A 21,319-nucleotide genomic window follows, 5' to 3' on the forward strand; every position below is an offset into this window, starting at 1 on the left:
TAAAGTCAGGCTTGATACTCACATATACTCGTAGTTTCGCTGACAGTCAAGGATCCTCTGCAAACCAATGATGGCAAAAGCACCAAGCAGCAGACTATTTAAAGGCTGCAGACACTGAAAGTGAAAGTGACCTCCTGTCTGGTGGAACTCATTCTTTACCTAAGTACTAAAAGAATGTGGCATAACAAGAACTACCTCAGAATCCCAGTTGCTTTTATTCATGGTTGCCAATGGAACTGTACAATGTACTAAAGTACAATCCCTTCTAACAACAAGGGCTCATCAAGAAAAACCTTAAAAAGGACTAATTTCAGGCAAAAAGGAGTTGGAGCACTCAACAACAAAGACAGAGATGAATTTCTTATTTGCTCAGTTTTAATCCATTGTTAGTGTCAAGAGAGGAGAGGTGAATAGTCTATGGGGCGAGTAAGACTAGAATGTAGACAGTAAAGAAAAATACCTTCTGTGGTTATATCTACGGGGCGGGAAGGTTTAGGGTAATGAAATGTGGTCTGGTTGGGTGGCAGTCTGGTTGAATAAAGAGAAACTAATACATAAAAAATCCATAAATGAATCATCATTGTTGTGTAATTTATATCTATAGGTTTTATCCTTCATTATTTTTGATCTATCTGACATTAGTGTTTAATTAAGCCTACATTTTAGGGCCTAATTTTACTCACACCAAATGGCCTACACACAAATCCCCAAACGCTTTTGTGAATGATTGATACAAGTTAATCCTCATTAATACTTAAATATGAAATATTTGAGTTTTAAATATTAAATCCCCCAAATAAACCATAACACTCTCTTTCTTGTGCCGATTGCAAAATACAAGGCCTAGTGTTCACTATCAAGGTTTTAACCTACTGGAGGCTTTCATTCCAACCAAGCATTAACACACTATTCAAATATTTAATGGACGACTGTACTTCCTAATTTGGCCTCGTTTTCCACCATAGCTAATTAAGAAATGCTAGAGGCCATGACTGAATACCCTGGCAGGTTCTGTTGTTTGTCCCTCCTGAGGCATCATAGCCACTTCCTCAAAATAGTGACTTCCTCAAAATAATGGTGCATAAAGAAATCTGTAATTAATTTAGACTTTTTTTGCCGCCGAAATCTTAGTCGTGCAATTTTACATCTAGCTAAGATGTTGGGTGCAGTATTTCTCAAGGTAAAAACATTTGCATGAAAAACTAGTCAGTGTACTGCATATGGAGTCAGGAAGTCTGGCCGCACGCTCAGGACTGCTTTATGAGAACAATAACATGTCATTGTTTTTAAAGAGGCACATTGGGAAATCCATGATCAAAGGATCACTTCAAAGCAGCTAATGGTTGATACAAGTTAATCATCATTGATTCTTATATTAAAATCCCATTATAATGCATTCCACTCTCTTGTGCCAAGAGACAAAATGTATGTATATTTTATTCAAACCCAGCATTAGCACGATATTCACATATGTAAGGGCCAGACTTAAGACCATTATTAATGGATTATTTGAAACAGGCGTGTTAGTGCAGATGTGGAACAAAGACTTGGAGATGCCTAGGAGGAATAGGGCAGAATTCAAACTTGAGATGCAGTTGTTATTGATTGATAGATTGAATTGAAATAAGTTTAGCCTGCAGATATAAAGTTAGGATTCAGCCCATCGGATCCCTGAAATGCTGTGTGGATCCCTGATACTCACGTAGACTCATATTTTCTTTGCCAGAAACAGTCAAGCTGCAAATCAATCTCTAAATGGCAAACACTACACAGCAGCCTACTGAAAGTGAAAGTAGCCTCCAAGACCATGTTGTCATAAGCCCAAATGTTATTTGTCACATGCTTTGTAGACAACGCTGGGTCAATTGTGTGCAGCCCTATGGGGCTCCCAATCACAGCCAGTTGTGACACAGCTTGGAATCAAACCAGGGTCTGTAGTGACACCTTTAGCACAGAGATGCAGTGTCTTAGACCACTGCGCCAGTTGGGAGCACTGTGGGTGACTGCTATGAAGAATGAAACCATTTAAATCACCATTACCCTGCTCTCTAAAATCATTGACAGGTGGCATCAGTATGTACTGTATCTTAAAATAAATATTACTTAGGAAAAATATCAAATAATTTGCTTACAAGTGTGACCTTCCTGGTCCCGGCCCTCAAATCCGTGAGTCAACACATGAAGGAGTAATGGATGGATAGTTATTTTATTTCCAAAGCTGCGATCATGGGACACACACAGTATGGATGAATGATGAGTATTAGACGGGATATAACAGCACTCCTAAAGAAGATGCATTCTTGAGTTAGCTACCAACTTCAAAGAGGGAACTTTAGCTAGCATAAAACCCACATGGCAAAATGAGCTTCAGCAAATAACATATAAAGAGTGGCTAATTTGACGCCAAACCAACAACATTAGTTACTAATAACATAAATTGCTAATGTACGATGTAAAATGCGGATTTTATGATATAATGTCAACTTTATACATTTCTATCCCGGGACCATTCAATTTTCAACTAACCCACAGCAATTCTCCATAAATCTGCTTTGGATTACCCAGAATCCCATACTTTTATCACTGAGTGTATTAGACAATGTAAACCCACTAATCCACCAGGAGGTGGCACAATAACTATTTTATGCAGGAATTTAACTCAGTCACACCGTTACATAAGGAAACCTGGTCACAATGGTGGCAGTGGACAGATAAGAGACACATTGTTATACCATGTGTAGATTCAACAGCTTGAATGTGGGCACAATCAGAATCAGAATGTGGGCACAATCAGAATGTGGGCACAATCAGAATGTGGGCACAATCAGAATGTGGGCAAGATCACGATAAAGGACTGATTTTAGCACCAGATATAAATGTTATTCATAATTGAAAAATGTTCAGATGATCATTATGAATCTCTTATTTGTTTAATCTGGTTAGAAAGTGAACCCTTTTTCCATTTGTACCCGTCTTATCAATAGTTACAATGTTTTTATCACAAACAAAAGAAAGCTAACCCTGAGACGTCTTAGATGGTTGTCGTGACAACCAGCAAAACACCAAACACCCTTATTGCTAAGATTTTAATCAGATCATGACAATGTTACGATGGTTAGAATGGATTTTATTATACAGGTGGAATATTTAGAGATCTTAGTAGGGCCTAAGACAGCAGTACACTAGTCTAGATGCTGCAAAACATTATTTTTGACCCTCTCTTCTATTGAACATATCCACTGTTGAGTGAAACGCAGGACAACAACTTTACTTAATATAACTAGTGTGAATGAAGTAAGTGAGAGGGATGACTTGACTTTATGTGTAGCCAGAATGTTAATGATCTTTTTTTTGTAGTGACCTAATTCTGCCCTACAATTCATTAGTTTGTACTAGAATTTTCAGACAGAATTCTGCAAGTAGGACATACTAAATTCAAGTCTCCAATTTAAACCGTTTCAAACCCTAGAGCTGAGCCCAGAAATGAGCACTCTCAGTCAGCTGGTGTTGGACCTAACCAACCAAGCTGACACCAGCACTGCTTCAAAAGAAATAATCCACATTTTAAAAATCATGAACCAATCAAAGGATTATATTTACATTGGAAAAAACGAAAGCCGACTAAATTGCTATCTGGGCATAATCAGAGAATACTTAATTGGCTGATTATCTCTACTCTGTCAGAAATACAAAGCAGAGACACAGATCCTTACCAAGTTCAGGCTCAGTGATTTTAATTTTAATTTTATTTCACCTTTATTTAACCAGGTAGGCTAGTTGAGAACAAGTTCTCATTTACAACTGTGACCTGGCCAAGATAAAGCAAAGCAGTGTGACACAAACAACAACAGAGTTACACATGGAATAAACAAAACATACAGTCAATAATACAGTAGAAAAAAATTTAACAAAAAAGTCTATATACAGTGAGTGCAAATGAAGTAAGATTAGGGAGGGAAGGCAATAAATAGGTTGCAGTGGCAAAATAATTACAATTTAGCAAATAAACACTGGAGTGATTGATGTGTAGAAGATGAATGTGCAAGTAGAAATACTGGGGAGCAAAGGAGCAAGATAAATGTAATAAAAAATAACAGTATGGGGATGAGGGAGTTGGATGGGCTATGTACAGATGGGCTTTGTACAGGTGCAATGATCTGTGAGCTGCTCTGATAGCTGATGCTTAAAGTTATTGAGGGAGATATGAGTCTCCAGCTTCAGTGATTTTTGCAATTTGTTCCAGTCATTGGCAGCAGAGAACTGGAAGGAAAGGCAGCCAAAGTAGGAATTGGCTTTGTGGGTGACCAGTGAGATATACCTGCTGGAGCGCGTGCTACGGGTGGCTGCTGCTAAGGTGACCAGTGAGCTGAGATAAGGCGGGGCTTTACCTAGCAAAGACGTATAGATGATATATAGCATCCATTAGATTTACTTGCATTTAAGAACAGTTGGAGGCCACGGATGGAGAGTTGTGTGACATTGAAGCTCGTCTGGAGGTTAGTTAACTTCTCTAGGGTAGGGGGCAGCATTCGGAATTTTGGATGAAAAGCATGCCCAAATTAAACTGCCTGCTTCTCGGGCCCAGAAGATATGATATGCATATAACTGGTAGATTTGGATAGCAAACACTCTAAAGTTTCCAAAACTGTTACCATAGTGTCTGTGAGTATAACAGAACTGATTTGACAGGCAAAAACCTGAGAGAAAGCCATTCGGGAAGTATTCTTTTTTTTGGATTCGCACATTTTCTTCAGTAATCCACAGGCTCAAACGCAGTCAAAACAGGCAGACAAAAAATCCTAATTGTATCCGTAAAGTTCATAGAAACATGTCAAACGATGTTTATATTCAATCCTCAGGTTGTTTTTAGCCTAAATAATCGATAATATTTCAACAGGACAATAACGTCGTCAACATGAAAGGTAAACAAGAAAGACACTCTCTCGGTCTCGCACATGAAAAGCTCTGTGACACTTTAGGGTCCACTCATTCAGACTGCTCTTACTTCCTCATTTTTCAGTATACGAGACTGAAACAATTTCTAAAGACTGTTGACATCTAGTGGAAGGCATAGGAACTGCAATTTGAGTCCTAAGTCAATGGATACTGTAATGGCATTGAATAGAAAACTACAAAACCAACAAAAAAAACGACTTCCCGAATGGATTTCTCAGGAAGATTTCTATAAAACCAAGCAACAGTAGTCTTTCTCCATACCTTTACTTCAAACATCCCACTAGCTGCTTGCTTTTGTCATGACTCTTGTGGGTTGAAGAAGGAGACCAAGGTGCAGCGTCGTAGGCGTTCCTTATATTTATTAAACTGAACACCGCAACGAAATATCAAAGTAGAAAAACGAAAGCACACAGTTCTGTCAGGCAACTAAACAGCTAAACAGAAAATAACTACCCACAAAACACAGGTGAGAAAAAGGCTGCCTAAGTATGATTCCCAATCAGAGACAACGATAGACAACTGTCCCTGGTTGAGAACCATACCCGGCCAAAAGATAGAAATAAAGAAACTAGAATGCCCACCCTAGTCACACCCTGGCCTAACCAAAATAGAGAATTAAAGCCTTTCTATGGCCAGGGTGTGACAGTACCCCCCCCCCCCCCCCAAAAGTGTGCGGACTCCGGCTGCAAAACCTGACTCTATAGGGGAGGGTCCGGGTGGGCATCTACTTCGGTAGCAGCTCCGGTGCGGGACGCAGACCCCGCTCCACCTTTGGCTCCCCCCACTTTGGTGGCGCCTCTGGACTGGGGACCCTCGCTGCAGGCCCCGGACTAGGGACCCTCACTGGAGGCCCCGGACTGGAGACCGTCGCTGCAGGCTCCGGACCGCGGATCAATACTGGAGGCTTCGTGCCATGGATAATCACTGGAGGCTTCGTGCCATGAATCATCACTGGAGGCTTCATGCCATGGATCATCACTGGAGGCTTCGGGCCATGGATCATCACTGGAGGCTTCGGGCCATGGATCATCACTGGAGTGAGGAGACGTATAGGCAGCCTGGTGCGTGGAGCTGCCACAGGGCTTACCAGGCTGGGGAGATATACAGGAGTCCTGGTTCTGGGAACAGGCACAGGACTCACCAGGCTGGGGAGACATACAGGAGGCCTGGTTCTGGGAGCAGGCACAGGACTCACTAGGTTGGGGAGACATACTGGAGGCTTGGTTCATGGAGCAGGCACCGGATACACTGGGCCGTGGAGGCGCACTGGAGGTCTCGAGCGTAGAGCCGGCACAACCCGTCCTGGCTGGATGGTTATTTTCGCCCGGCAAATGCGGGGTGCTGGCACAGGACGCACTGGGCTGTGCAGACGCACCGAAGACACAGTGCGCAGAGCCGGCGCAGGATATCCTGGGCCGAAGAGACGCACTGGAGGCCAGGCGCGCTGAGCCGGCACCATCCGTCGTGGCTGGATGCCCACTCTAGCCCGTCCAATGCGGGGAGCTGGAATGTAACGTACCGGGCTGTGAAAGCGCACTGGACTCCACCGCATAACACTGTGCCTGACCAGTACCACGCTCCCTACGGTAAGCACGAGGAGTTGGCTCAGGTCTGAACCCTGACTCTGCCACACACAAAAAAATGCGGAGCTGCCTCCCGTGCTTGCCTCGTTGCCGTGACTCCTGGTATCGCCGCCGTTCCTCCCTTGCCGTTTCCGCCTGTATCCATGACAGGGTCTTGTCCCCTGCCATAACCTCCTCCCATGTCCATGAGGTCCTCCAATCCCTCTTCTCCCAGGCCCAGGATCCCTGCTCCTCCTGGCCACGCTGCTTGGTCCTTTGGTGGTGGGTAGTTCTGTCATGACTCTTGTGGGTTGAAGAAGGAGACCAAGGTGCAGTGGGGTAGATATTTACTTAACTGAACACCGCAACAAAATAACAAAGTAGAAAAATGAAAGCGCACAGTTCTGTCAGGCAACTAAACAGCTAAACAGAAAATAACTACCCACAAAACACAGGTGGGAAAAAGGCTGCCTAAGTATGTGTCACGCCCTGACAATAGTTTGCTTTGTATGTTTCTATGTTTTGTTTGGTCAGGGTGTGATCTGAGTGGGCATTCTATGTTGTATGTCTAGTTTGTCTGTTTCTATGTATTTGGCCTGATATGGTTCTCAATCAGAGGCAGGTGTTAGTCGTTGTCTCTGATTGGGAGCCATATTTAGGTAGCCTGTTTTGTATTGTGGGTTGTGGGTGATTGTTCCTGTTACTGTGTTCCTGTGTTTGTGTTCACGTTACGGGACTGTTTCGTCTTCGTTCATTTTGTCGGTTTATTGTTTTTTGTTCGTTGTTAAAGTATACTATTAAAATGGATAATCTTCACGCTGCATTTTGGTCCTCCTCTCTTTCGCCCGACGAAGTACGTTACAGTATGATTCCCAATCAGAGACAACGATAGACAGCTGTCCCTGATTGAGAACCATACCCGGCCAAAACATAGAAATAAAGAAACTAGAATTCCCACCCTAGTCACACCCTGGCCCAACCAAAATAGAGAATAAAAGCCTCTCTATGGCCAGGGCGTGACAGCTTTCAACCGCAGCTAATCTTTTTTTACAATCTCAAGGCTCAATCCCTCTACTCATCATATAAACTCATATTGAAACCACAGTTATTCAAATTACTAAAATATTGCACCATTAGAGTGCTATAAAAATACACTAATAATATATTACCATTCATATACTGTCAACACTCATTAAGTTTACATCAATCCTCCTTATCAATGACTATATTTGTATCACTAACCACTGCCTCACACTCATTAAACAGCCATTAGTTTAAGATTAACCTGTAATGCGCCAAATTGTAACGGTTTTCCTCCTCCTCTTCGTCCGAAGAGGAGGAGTAGGGATTTGACCAAAACGCAGCGTTGTGATACGACATGACTTTTATTTAAACAAGACGAAAACTAAACAAACTTGAGAATTTACAAAATAACAAAACGACGTAGACAGACCTGAACATGGAACTTACATAACTACACGAAGAACTCACGAACAGGAACAGACTACATCAAAACGAACGAACAAACGAAACAGTCCCGTGTGGTGCGCAGACACAGACACGGAAGACAATCACCCACAAACAAACAGTGTGAACAGCCTACCTTTATATGATTCTCAATCAGAGGAAACGTCAAACACCTGTCCCTGATTGAGAACCATATAAGGCTAATTACCACTAACCTAAACATAGAAACACAAAACATAGAATGCCCACCCCAACTCACGCCCTGACCAACTAAACACAAACAAATTAAACAGAAAACAGGTCAGGAACGTGACACAAATGTAGAAAATACATCAGCCAATTCTTAATCAATCCAAACAATTCAAAGTCGAAATTCTTATTTTCCAATTGAATAACTCTCCTTTATTACCTCCCCTAGTCTACATCTCAACCTTTAAATTCAGAAATCTCTCTACTATCTCAACTAAACTCCAACTCTCTTTTCACTAACGTTTATGTTACCAGATTCATTTTTTATTTCAATTATAGTCAAAACAAACCCAATTCCACTTTTCACAAGGAGGCCACTTTAATTACTGTTACCTCTTCCACCCTTACATCAATTCAATAAATCTATTTAGAATAACGAAACAAAGACTCATGAGATTCAAACTACTAGGGTTTTCTTCTTCAGTCCATTGGTTCTCGAAACCCTCAAATATGTTACCTTGTTTCACCGGTTGTATTTTACCATAGCTACACTTTCTTGTGATCCTGCCAGGTTTTGTAGGGCAGTTAGTCTGAAGTGTCCTGGCTGCTGACATCCCCAACAGATCCCAGGTGGCCCCTGTGGGCCTCTAGTTCCTCTTCTCTGATTGTTTTGCAGAGATCTTTGTTGCCTATTGCCTGTATTCCATTGTTGGGGTTGATGTGTATACACATTCACTACTGGTGGTGTGGGTTGCACTTGGGCCTGCTGAAAGCTAAAGGCCTACTTCCAAGAAAACAACATTTCAATGGAATGCAATCAGGTTTTAGGTCTGGCCACAGCACTGTTTCAGCAACATTGAAGGTTTTAAATGACATCCTCTGTGCTCTTGTTAAGAAGTTACATTGTGTTGTCTATCTTTATTGATATATCGAAAGCTTTTGACACCGTGGACCAGGCTGTGTTAGTGCAAAGGTTAAAATGTTGTGGAATTACTGGTCATGCTCTAGATTGGTTTATAAATTACCTATCAAATCACACACAATGCATAATGGCGGATGGTTGTAAATCCATAGAGTCCATAGAGGTGTGCTCAGGTGTTCCGCAAGGTTCTATTTTGGGCCCACTGTTGTTCATTTTGTATATCAACAACATTGGAGATCTTATTGAAACAGCGGATGTTCATTTTTATGCAGATGATGCTGTTCTTTATTGAAGTGGTAGTAGTTTATCTTTAGCTTTTCAAAATGGCCAAAGAGCATTTAACATCATACAACAGAATCTGAATGATTTGAAGCTGGTTCTAAATTCGGGTAAAACAAAATGCATGGTATTTTCAAATGCCAGACATGTTACTAATCATGTCATTGCTACATTGGCTGGACATACTATAGAGCAAGTTAAAGTGTACAAATATTTGGATGTGTGGGTTGATGATAAGCTGAGCTTCACCGTGCATGTAGAAAACCTGATAGGGAATCTCAAGCTGAGAATAGGTTTTTATTATCTGCATAAGTCTTGTTTCTCTTTTGAGGCCAGGAAGGAGCTGGTACGATGTACATTACTGGCGGTTTTAGATTTTAGTGATGTTATATACAGTATATGCAGGCCTCAACCACTACCCTGACAGCACTTGATTCAGTTCATCATGCAGCCCTCAGGTTCATTACAAATCAGAAACGTCTAACACATCATTGTGATCTCTACAGCGCTGTTGGCTGGTTGTCATTGACCTTGCGTAGGCTTAAACACTGGTATATACTGATTTGTAAGGCCATATTGGGGGAAATGCCATTTTATCTCTGTTCTTTTTTAGTCAGGTCGGTAAATAAATAGAAATTATGGTCCCATTCTCATTTGCTTCTAACAGTACCAAAAATTAGAACAGGTCATGGTAGAAATAGTTTCAGTTACTCAGCTCCGTGGCCCTGGAATTCTCTCCTGAACATTTAAAAATTTGATGATCTAGTTTCGTTGGAGGAGTTTAAACACTTGATTGATGTATATATCATAGAAGAGTGTAATTGTCTTTAGGACAGCTGTTTTTAGTCAAGGCTTCCGTGTTTTTAACGTAAAATGTTTTTGTTGTACTGAATGTGTATTTATAGTTTTGTTTAATGTTGTGTTAGTGTATGTAAGTTGTTTTGTCTGAAACATTGTTCCCCCTGTTGCTATTGGAGCAAGTCTCTCTTGGAAAACAGATGTTCTCTCAATGAGAAAAACCCTTGTAAATAAAGGTAAAATAAAATAAAAAGTTGCTGCCCTCCTGGAGAGACTGCAGCCATTGTCCCTACTTCTGGCAGAGGTGTTGTCACTGGAGCCTGGATTCCTCTTTTTCCTTTTGTAGGTCAATTCTTCCAGCTGAAGCCGAGTCAGTTTTCTCTGAATGTTTCTTTCTTCTTTTGTAAGTCTCCGTTCATCATTTTTGTGTGTTTTTTCAAGTCCTTTCTTTTTCTCTAAAGAAAGTGTAGAGGAAACATCCCTCTCTTCTTCCAATTCCACTTCTCCCTTTATTTCCACTGTTCCAGACACCAGCAGAAATTGTCCATTGATGTATGCTGGAGGTTCTGTAAAACCTCCACCTTCTTCCTGTCTGACTTTTCATTGTCTTTCTTCAACATTCCTCTAGCTGTCTTTATACTATTCAATAATAATAATCCCTCTCCTTCTACTTTGAACATTTTCATCACCTCCGTTTCTCTAGCTCGTTTATTTATCCTTTTCTTTCCTGTGTCCTTTGCTTTATGTTTTTTTATTATAGTTTCCATTTCCTCACACACTGAGACATCAAACGTTCCCTCCTCGGGCCATTTAGTACCCATTTTCCTGGTGCGTTTTTCCCATTTCTTAGACATTTCTATTAGTTAGTTTTTGCCTAGCGGATGCCTAGCGCTCAGAACGTCTACTGCCGATTTACTCATTATTGCGGCCTGCGTCTTTTTGGTCTTCCTACCGTCAGTCTCAGTTTTATACATTTTTCTCTGTTAGGTCTACCAAGTACTAGTATTTTCATTAATATTAGTTTATAGCCCATTTATATTTTGTATTATTGCTGCTCTTTCATGGAATTTTCCTGATCTATTCTCACGCTACGGATATTCTTGTTTCCGGGTTTATTCTCAGTTTATTAGTTTCCTGTGATATTCGTTTTTATTCTTTCTTTGCTTATTCTTTGCTATTTTAGTTTTATTGTGCTATTCCCTTATTAAAACCACTTTATCTTGTTCTTATAGTACTCCCTATAGATCCAGGGCTAAAATCTTTAACGGTCTGTTCAAGCCATAAAGACTTTGACCAGACCCCATTCTCTCCTATTTATATCCATGTTATTTTTCTTTCTCTGATTATTGTACTCGGACTATTGGTTATTGCCCCTGTTTCTAGGTTTTTATTAATTGTTCTCCTTTTTTTAGTATATTTTTACCTGCCTTCATGTACATATCTACCTCATTGTGAACAACTGAGTTTAAATGTATTTGGCTAAGGTGTATGTAAACTTCCGACTTCAACTATATCTACCTCAAATACCTTATTATTATCTATCCTGATGTCTAGTCACTTTACCCTACCTTCATGTACATATCTACCTCAAATAGCTAATTATTATCTATCCTGATGCCAAGGGATCTTGTATATGAAACAGTGATTTCCGGGGTAGTTATGCCTGAGTATATGTAAGAGCTGTGAACACTACGAGCGACAAGAAACCTCAAGAGAGATAAAGTACAGAAAACATGTCTCCTAGACCAAATCTAGGTGTATTGTGATTCACCTTCAATGAATGAAATCGCTGTCTCTCTCTCTCTGTCTCTCTCCCCCTTGGGGTATGTGTGAGGCCTGGTGGCAGGGGTGGTGACAGGTTACAAGCTGTGGGGTTACAAGCAGAAAGAGAGAGAACCCTTCCCAAGGCCTTCTTTTCTAAGACATTAAAAGATCTGTCTTTCCAGCAATTACAAATAATTATAAATTTTAAATATATATTTTGTAGTAATGTGTGATAATAATATATATTATATATATATTAAGGTTTAGTAAAAAAACAGAGGTATAGTTTAATATTCCATAGTAAACTTTTTAAAATAGTAATATGTTTAAATGTTGGTAATAATATTTTTGAAAAAAATAAATGGTTTTAAAATGTAATTGACCTTTAATGAAATATCTCTGTCTATGTGTCTGTGGCGGTGTGTGCGTGTGAGCGTGTGCATGTGAGCGTGTGTGTGAGCTTGGGGGTGTGTGTGTGTCAGGGCAGGTCCTGGCGCGTCCGAGGATCTCATGACCTCTGTCACCCAAAAATATATTAGTAAATGTATCACTAGTCACCTTAAATAACACCACTTTAATAATGTCTGCATTTCCTACATTACACACCTCATACCACACGGCCATTGCCACACGGCCATTGCTTATCCATATATTTATATGTACATATTCTTATTCATCTCTTTACAATTGTGAGTATAAGGTAGTTGTTGTGAATTTGTTAGATTACTTGTTAGATATTACTGCACTGTCGGAACTAGAAGCACAAGCATTTCGCTACACCCACATTAACATCTACTAACCATGTGTATGTGACCAATACATTTGATTTAATTTGATTTGCATAGCAGCATGTAGCCTCATATGTTTATTTTACCATAATGTAGAACTCCTAAATGCCTTATTGCTTCAAGAAAAATAAAACTGTGCCTGTTTTTCCAGATGACTGTGTGATCTCGTGAGCAAAACATTTAAACAGGTTTACAATCACAAGGTCGCCGGGCCAGATGGAAATACCAAGGTGTGTTCTCAAAACATGCTCAAACCAGTTTGCAAGTGTCTTCACAGACATTTTCAATCTCTCCTTGTCCCAGTCTGTAATCCCAACATGTTTCAAGCTGACCACCATTGTCCCTGTTCCCAAGAGCTCCATGTTAACCTGCCTAAATGACTATCGTCCTGTAGCACTCACATCTGTAATTATGAAGTGCTTTGAAAGGCTGGTCATGACACACATCAACATCATCATCCCAGATATTCCTAGATCCACTCCAATTCACTTACCGCCCCAACAGATCCACAGATGATGCAATCTCAATTGCACTTCACACTGCCCTCACCCACCTGGACAAGAGGGGAAGTAACTATGTGAGAATGCTGTTCTTAGACTACAGTTCAGCGTTCAACGCGATAGTTCCCTCCAAGCTCATCACCAAGCTACGGACCCTGGGACTGAACCTCTCTCTCCGCAACTGGATCCTGGACTTTCTGATGGGCCGGCTTCCAGGTGGTGAGGGTAGGTAACAACATCTCTCCTACGCTAACCCTCAACACCCTCAGGGGTGTGTGCTTAGTCCCCTCCTGTACTCCCTGTTCACCCAAGACTGCGTGGCCACGCATGAATCCAACACTATCATAAAGATTGCTGATGACACAATGGTTTTAGGCCTGATCACCGGCCTACTGATCACCACTTATTATTATCTATCCTGATGCCTAGTCACTTTACCCTGCCTTCGTGTACATATCTACCTCAAATACCTTATTATTATCTATCCTGATGCCTAGTCACTTTACCTGCCTTCTTGTACATGTCTACCTCAAATACCTAATTATTATCTATCCTGATGCCTAGTCACTTTACCTTGCCTTCATGTACACATCTACCTCAAATACCTTATTATCTATCCTGATGTCTAGTCACTTTACCCTGCCTTCATGTACATATCTACCTCAAATACCTTATTATTATCTATCCTGATGCCTAGTCACTTTACCCTGCCTTCATGTACATATCTACCTCAAATACCTTATTATTATCTATCCTGATGCCTAGTCACTTTACCCTGCCTTCATGTACATATCTACCTCCAATACCTTATTATTATCTATCCTGATGCCTTCATGTACATATCTACCTCAAATACCTTATTATTATCTATCCTGATGCCTAATCACTTTACCCTGCCTTCATGTACATATCTACCTCAAATACCTTATTATTATCTATCCTGATGCCTAATCACTTTACCCTGCCTTCATGTACATATCTACCTCAAATACCTTATTATTATCTATCCTGATGCCTAGTCACTTTACCCTGCCTTCATGTACATATCTACCTCCAATACCTTATTATTATCTATCCTGATGCCTTCATGTACATATCTACCTCAAATACCTTATTATTATCTATCCTGATGCCTAGTCACTTTACCCTGACTTCATGTACATATCTACCTCAAATACCTTGTACCCCTGCTCATTGATCTGATACTTGTAATTTCTGTATATAGCTCCACATGGATCTGGTACTTTTACCCCCTGTATATAGCTCCACATGGATCTGGTACTGGTACTCTTTCTATATAGCTTCACATTGATCTGGTGCTGGTACGTATATAGCTCCACATGGATCTGGTACTGGTACTCCCTGTATATAGCTTCAAATGGATCTGGAACTGGTAATCTCTGTATATAGCTCCACATTGATCTGATACTGGTAATCTCTGTATATAGCTTCACATGGATCTGGTACTGGTACTTTCTGTATATAGCTCCACATTAATAATTGATATGTTGGATACATGCCTCCATCTCAAACAAGAATCAACGTTAAAGAATAGGACTAAATCAAATCAAATACATTTGTAGACAGTTCCGCTGACTTAGTCTAATACGAAGACACAGTCTCTTTCAAATGTTGATATTTGGTTGAGTTGACACCCAAACACAATTCAATATCCCGTTTGTCTACAAATTAATAATTTATATGTTGGTCTCCATCTCAACCCCAAAAAATCTTAGTTTAAGAATAGGACTTAATCTAATCTTAAATGCTTTTTAAATAAAGTCTGATTTGATTTAGTCCTATTCTTTCATTTTTGGTTGAAATGGAGGAGTGAATTCAACATATTCATGATTAACTTGAAGATTAAATTTGAAATCAACCAACGCTTGAATCCCTAAGTGTCACGTTCCTGACCTGTTTTCCTTTTTTCTTGTATTTATTTAGTATGGTCAGGGCGTGAGTTGGGTGGGTTGGTCTATGTGTGTTTTCTATGTTGGGGTTTTTGTGTTCGGCCTGGTATGATTCTCAATCAGAGGCAGCTGTAGATCGTTTGTCCCTGATTGAGAATCATACTAAGGCAGCCGGGGTTTCACGTGTGTTTTGTGGGTGGTTGTATCGCGTGTCTGCATTCGTGCCACACGGGACTGTTTGTCGGTTGTTTTATGTTATTTTTGTTTCGTGTTCAGTTTCGATTCATTAAATAATCATGGACACAAATCACTCCGCGTATTGGTCTGATCCTTCTCGCCTCTCCTCCTCGTCCGAGGAGGAGGATTACGACGACCGTTACACTAAGCTTATGTATTGTCTATTTTTAGTTGAACCCTGGATTGAATTGAAATAAATAGCTGTGAAATATACTTGAAATACTTGAATACTTGAATATACTTGGAATATACTTGAAATATACTTGGCAAATGCCTTCAAGAAATAATGTCCAGCCCTTTACTTGTTCCACATGTTGTTGTGTTACAGCCTGAATAAACAATGGATTAAATGGAGATGTTTTTTCACTGACTTACACACAATACCCCATAATGTCCAAGTGGAATTATGTTTTTCAAAATGTTAAAATTAAAAATTAAAAGCTGAAATGTCTTGAGTTAATAAGTATTCAACCCCTTTGTACGGCAAGCCTAAATAAATTCAAGAGTAAACATTTCCTTAGGCATCCCACTAGCGGGACAACTCCCGGTGAAACTGGAGGGTGCGGCATTCAAATAAATAATCATAACAATTATGGATATAAAACATTTAGGTACATACAAGTGTCTTATATCGGTTGAAAGGTTAAATTATTGTTAATCTAACTGCACTGTCCGATTTACAGTAGCTATTACAGCAAAAGCATGCCATGCGATTGTTTGAGGACAGCGCCCCACATAAAAATATATTTCCACCGGCACAGGTTTCATAAATTCACAAATAGCAAATAAATATTCACTTACTTTTTTGAAAATTTTCCTCTGATTTGTCATCCAAAGGGTCCCAGCTACAACATATAGTGTCGTTTTGTTAGATAAAATTCTTCTTTATATCCCAAAAAGTTGTTAAGTTGGCGCCATCGATTTGAGTAATCCACTGCAAAGAAAGGAATCCCGAAAATCTACCCCTAAACTTTGTCTCAACAAGTCAAAATACGTTTCTATACACTCCTCAGACACCCTAAAATGTAATCAAACTATAATATTTCTTACGGAAAGAAGTATGTTCAATAGGAAACCGATTTTAGCAGGTGCGTCTAGTCTTCTTCGCACGCGCAAGCACGAATTTCCAAGACTGTGTCCCTGTACTAAAACTGTTATTTCTTACTCGTTCTTCAAGTTACAAACCTGAAACCTTGAACATAGACTGCTGTCACCCATTGCAGGCCATAGGAATTGCATAATGGGAGCTAGAATTGAGTATGCCCTCATACTGGTAATTGGAAGAGCATGGTCTCTGAAAATAAATTCTGGTTGATTTTCTTTGGATTTTCTCCTACCATATCTATTGTGTTATACTCTCCTACATAATTTTAACATTTCTACAAACTTCAAAGTGTTTTCTTTCCAATGGTACCAATGATATGCATATCCTGGCTTCAGGGCATGAGTAACAGGCAGTTTACTTTGAGCACGTCATTCAGACAGGAAGTGGAGAAAAAAGGGGCCTAGCCTTCAAGTGGCATAATAAATTGCATGGACTTAAAAAAGTAAGGGTCTCTCAGTCGAACAGTGAATTTCAAACACAGATTCAACCACAATGAATAGGGAGGTTTCCCTATTTGTTTGCCTCGCAAAGAAGGGCACCTATTGGTAATGAGTAAAAAAACAAAACAAGACATTGAATATCCCTTTGAGCATGGTGAAGTCATTACACTTTGGATGGTGTATCAATAGACCTATTCATTGCAAAGATACAGGCATCCTTCCTAACTCAGTTGCCGGAGAGGAAGGAAACCGCTCAGGGATTTCACCATGAGGCCAATGGTGACTTTGAAACTGTTACAGAGTTTAATGGCTGTGATAGGAGAAAACTGAGGATGGATCAACAACACTGTAGTTACAGAGTGAAAAGAAGGAAGCCTGTATGGAATAAAAAAATATTCCAAAACATGCATCCACTCCCCATATTTAAGCATAGTGCAGGGATGCAAACTGGTGAGGGACAAAAATGGTGACACTTTTTTTTGCACTGAAACATGCAAAACAAAACCTGCTAGGGGGAAATGCAGGTTTTAACTAATTAAACAACAAAGAATATTATCTACATGATCAGTCTCTGTGTGTAAAATAAAAAGTGGTTCATGTGTAAAAGAGATAATACAGTAGACGGCATGTGTCCGAAAGTGACTGATGACCTATTTTATGTGTCACGTGGTTATGCCCATTTATGTACATCCTGTCCGGATGTTCTCATGCTAAGGAGTGAGTGCTTATGTAACCTGATAGTGCAGCTGTGCAGTGTTTGCTATAAAGCTGTCCTGCTTATTGATGTGTAGTGACCTTGTTGAACTGTGTTATGTGTTTGAACATTTGAAAGACTTGGGAAATATTGTAGTGAACTTATGGCTCTGCTGTTTAGGGATCTTGTATATAAAACAGTAATTTCCGGGGTAGGTATGCCTGAGTATAAGTTCAGCATTGAGTTGTTTTTTACATGTAATCTAAGATCTTAACAACCTAATACATATACAACTTTTTGCATTCACCCCATGGCTATATAAACCACACTCTAGCTTTCATTTGTGTTATAATATTATGTAATTGTGGATTCAATTATTTTAAGTTCCCGGACATTTCTGGGGGGAATGGCACTAGCCCTCACCCTCCGATCCAAAAGGTCCTAGACTTACTCAATGAAATTGAGATCTGGGCTCTTGGCTGGCCATGGCAGAACACTGACATTCCTGTCTTGCAGGCAATCGCGCATATAATGAGCAGTATGGCTGGTGGCATTGTCATGCTGGAGGGCCATGTCAGGATGAGCCTGCAGGAAGGGTACCACATGAGGGAGGAGGATGTCTTCCCTGTAAAGCAGAGCATTGAGATTACCTGCAATGACAACAAGCTCAGTCCGATGATGCTGTGACACACCGCCCCAAACCTCTACCTCCAATCGAGTACAGGCCTCGGTGTAACCCTCATTCCTTCGACGATTAACGCAAATCCGACCATCGCCCCTGGTGAGATAAAACTGCGACTCGTCAGTGAAGAGCACTTTTTGCCAGTCCTGTCTAGTCCAGCGACGGTGGGTTTGTGCCCATAGGCAACGTCGTTGCCGTAGATGTCTGGTGAGGACCTGCCTTACAACAGGCCTACAAGCCCTCAGTCCAACCTCTCTCAGCCTATTGCGCACAGTCTGAGCACTGATGGAGGGATTGTGCGTTCCTGATGTAACTCGGGCAGTTGTTGTTGCCATCATGTACCTGTTATTAAAGGGGGTAAAAGGGATCTGTTTAAGTCATAAGTAAAGGGCCCATCTTAAAGAGTACAATTACCCTTTAAAAAAGAGGATGGTGTGATTGACTGAGACAGTCACCCCCAGGACAACACATAACTGTTTTCAAACATTTGTTATGTGGTCTCCTGAGGTGTAAAGGTTGTAAACACTTGTTGACCCTTCATATGGATATGCCGAGAAGTCTTTTGGAAGGCCAGAGGTTCGACAGGTTAAAAAAAATGGTGGTACAAGCACACACACAGAGACATATACAACCCCTTGTATTTGTCTGAGAAAAAAAAAAATTCTGTTTGTTTCCCTGCTTGTAACCTAACGCCCTGCAACACACACACACACACACACACACACACACACACACACACACACACACACACACACACACACACACACACACACACACACACACACACACACACACACACACACACACACACACACACACACACACACACACACACACACACACACAGAGAGCCTTATATTACATTTCAAAACCCTTTATTTCTTCAAAAATGTTAGTACCAACATTTAAACATAACACTATTATTAAAAGTGCACTACGCTATACCTCTGTTTTTTACTAAACCTTTATATATATATATACATATACATATTATTATCACACATTACTACAAAATATATATATATTAAAATGTATAATTATTTTTAATTGTTGGAAAGACAGATATTTTAAAACCTCTCTAGGCTAGGGAGCGGTATTTTCACGTCCGGATGAAAAGCGTGCCCAAAGTAAACTGCCTGCTACTCAGGCCCAGAAGCTAGGATATGCATATAATCAGTAGATTTGGATAGACAACACTCTGAAGTTTCTAAACTGTTTGAATGATGTCTGTGAGTATAACAGAACTGATTTGGCAGGCGAAACCCAGAGGACAAACCACCAGGAATGTCTTTTTTTGAGGTCACTCTCTTTTCAATTAACATTCAATGGGAATCTAGATTTCTAAGGCACTTGCTTGCACTTCCACTGGATGTCAACAGTCTTTAGAAATTGATTGATGTTTTTCCTTTGTGTAATGAAGAGTGTCGAGTCTAGTGTAATGTTGTGGTTGGGGCGCGTGACCTAAAAGCTCGCTCCACTTTTATCCGCTATTGAACGCAGTTTATCCCGTCTTAAATTTTATCGATTATTTCTGTTAAAAAATACCTAAAGTTGTATTCGGAAAGTTGTTTGAAATGTTTGGACAAAGATTACAGGTAACTTATTAGATATTTTGTAGTCATGTTGCGCGAGTTGGAACCAGTGTTTTTCTGGATCAAATGTGCCAAATAAATGGACATTTTGGAGATATAACGACGGAATTAATCGAACAAAGGGACAATTTGTGATGTTTATGGGACATATTGGAGTGCCAACAAAAGAAGATCTTCAAAGGTAAGGCATGAATTATATAGTTAATTCTGAGTTTTGTGTCGCGCCTGGCAGGATGAAATATGATTGTCTGTGTTTGTTAGATGGGGTGCGATACTCAGTTAATAGTATGGTTTGCTTTCGCCGTGAAGCCATTTTGAAATCTGACACAGAGGCTGGATTAACAAGAAATGCATATTTAATCCTATGTATAACCCTTGTATCTTTCATCAATGTTTATGATGAGTATTTCTATAATTTGATTTGGCTCTCTGCAATTTCACCGGATGTTATTTGAGACAATGCATTACTGAACATAACGCGCCAATTTAAACTGAGGTTTTTGGAAATAAAGAGGGACTTTATTGAACAAAACTAACGATTTATTGTGTAACACGGACTCCTGGGAGTGCCACCAGATGAAAGATCATTGTCAGGCCCTGACCGTAGAGAGCTTTTAATGTCTCTATTTTGGTTTGGCCAGGGTGTGATTTGGGTGGGCATTCTATGTTCTTTTTTCTATGTTTTGTATTTCTTTGTCTTGGCCGGGTATGGTTCTCAATCAGGGACAGCTGTCTATCGTTGTCTCTGATTGGGAACCATACTTAGGTAGCTTTTTTCCGAATGGTTATTGTGGGTAGTTATTTTCTGTTTAGTGTTTTGCACCTTACAGGACTGTTTCGGTTTCATTTATTCTCTTGATATTTTGTTATAGTGTTCTGTTCTAATAAAATAAGCATGAACACTTACCACGCTGCACTTTGGTCAGACTACTCTTCTTCAGACGACGAAAATCGTTACAGAACTAACCACCAACAACGGAACAAGCAGCGTGGTATGGAGGAGCAGAGGGTTCAGGACTCCTGGACATGGGAGGAGATATTGGACGGTAAGGGACCCTGGAGACAGGCTGGGGAATATCGCCGCCCGAAAAAGGAGCTGGAGGCAGCTAAAGCTGAGAGGCGGCGATATGAGGCAAGGCACTGCAGCAGGCACGAGAGGCAGGGGGAGATTGGCGGAGTCAAGCGATAGACCTGAGCCAACTCCCTGTGCTTACCGGAAGCAGCGGGGTACTGGTCAGGGACCGTGTTATGCGGTAAAGCGCACGGTGTCTCCAGTGCCCGCTCATAGCCCGGAGCGCTATATGCCAGCCGCCCGCAAGTGCCATGCGAGAGTGGGCATCCAGCCAGGGCGGATTGTGCCAGCTCAGCGCGCTTGGTCTCCGGTGCGCCGTTTCGGCCCAGGGTATCCTGCGCCGGCTCTGCGTACTGTGTCTC

At 40.6% G+C, this 21,319-nt stretch overlaps 1 protein-coding gene across 2 annotated transcripts in view; it reads right to left on the minus strand.

Moving 5' to 3' along the window:
* Window positions 1-21,319, minus strand: part of LOC139538957 (guanylate-binding protein 1-like) — a 68,028-nt gene that overhangs the window by 16,683 nt on the left and 30,026 nt on the right. The window contains exon 1 of one of the 2 annotated variants that reach the window (XM_071341550.1): window positions 23-119. The exons of the other annotated variant lie outside the window; for it this stretch is intronic. The gene's annotated coding sequence lies outside the window, so the exon portion shown is untranslated. Of the gene's footprint in view, window positions 1-22; window positions 120-21,319 lie in introns of those variants that run through there. 2 annotated transcript variants of the gene reach the window in all.

Source organism: Salvelinus alpinus, chromosome 14 (genome assembly GCF_045679555.1).
Source record: "Salvelinus alpinus chromosome 14, SLU_Salpinus.1, whole genome shotgun sequence".
Taxonomy (NCBI): Eukaryota; Metazoa; Chordata; class Actinopteri; order Salmoniformes; family Salmonidae; genus Salvelinus; species Salvelinus alpinus.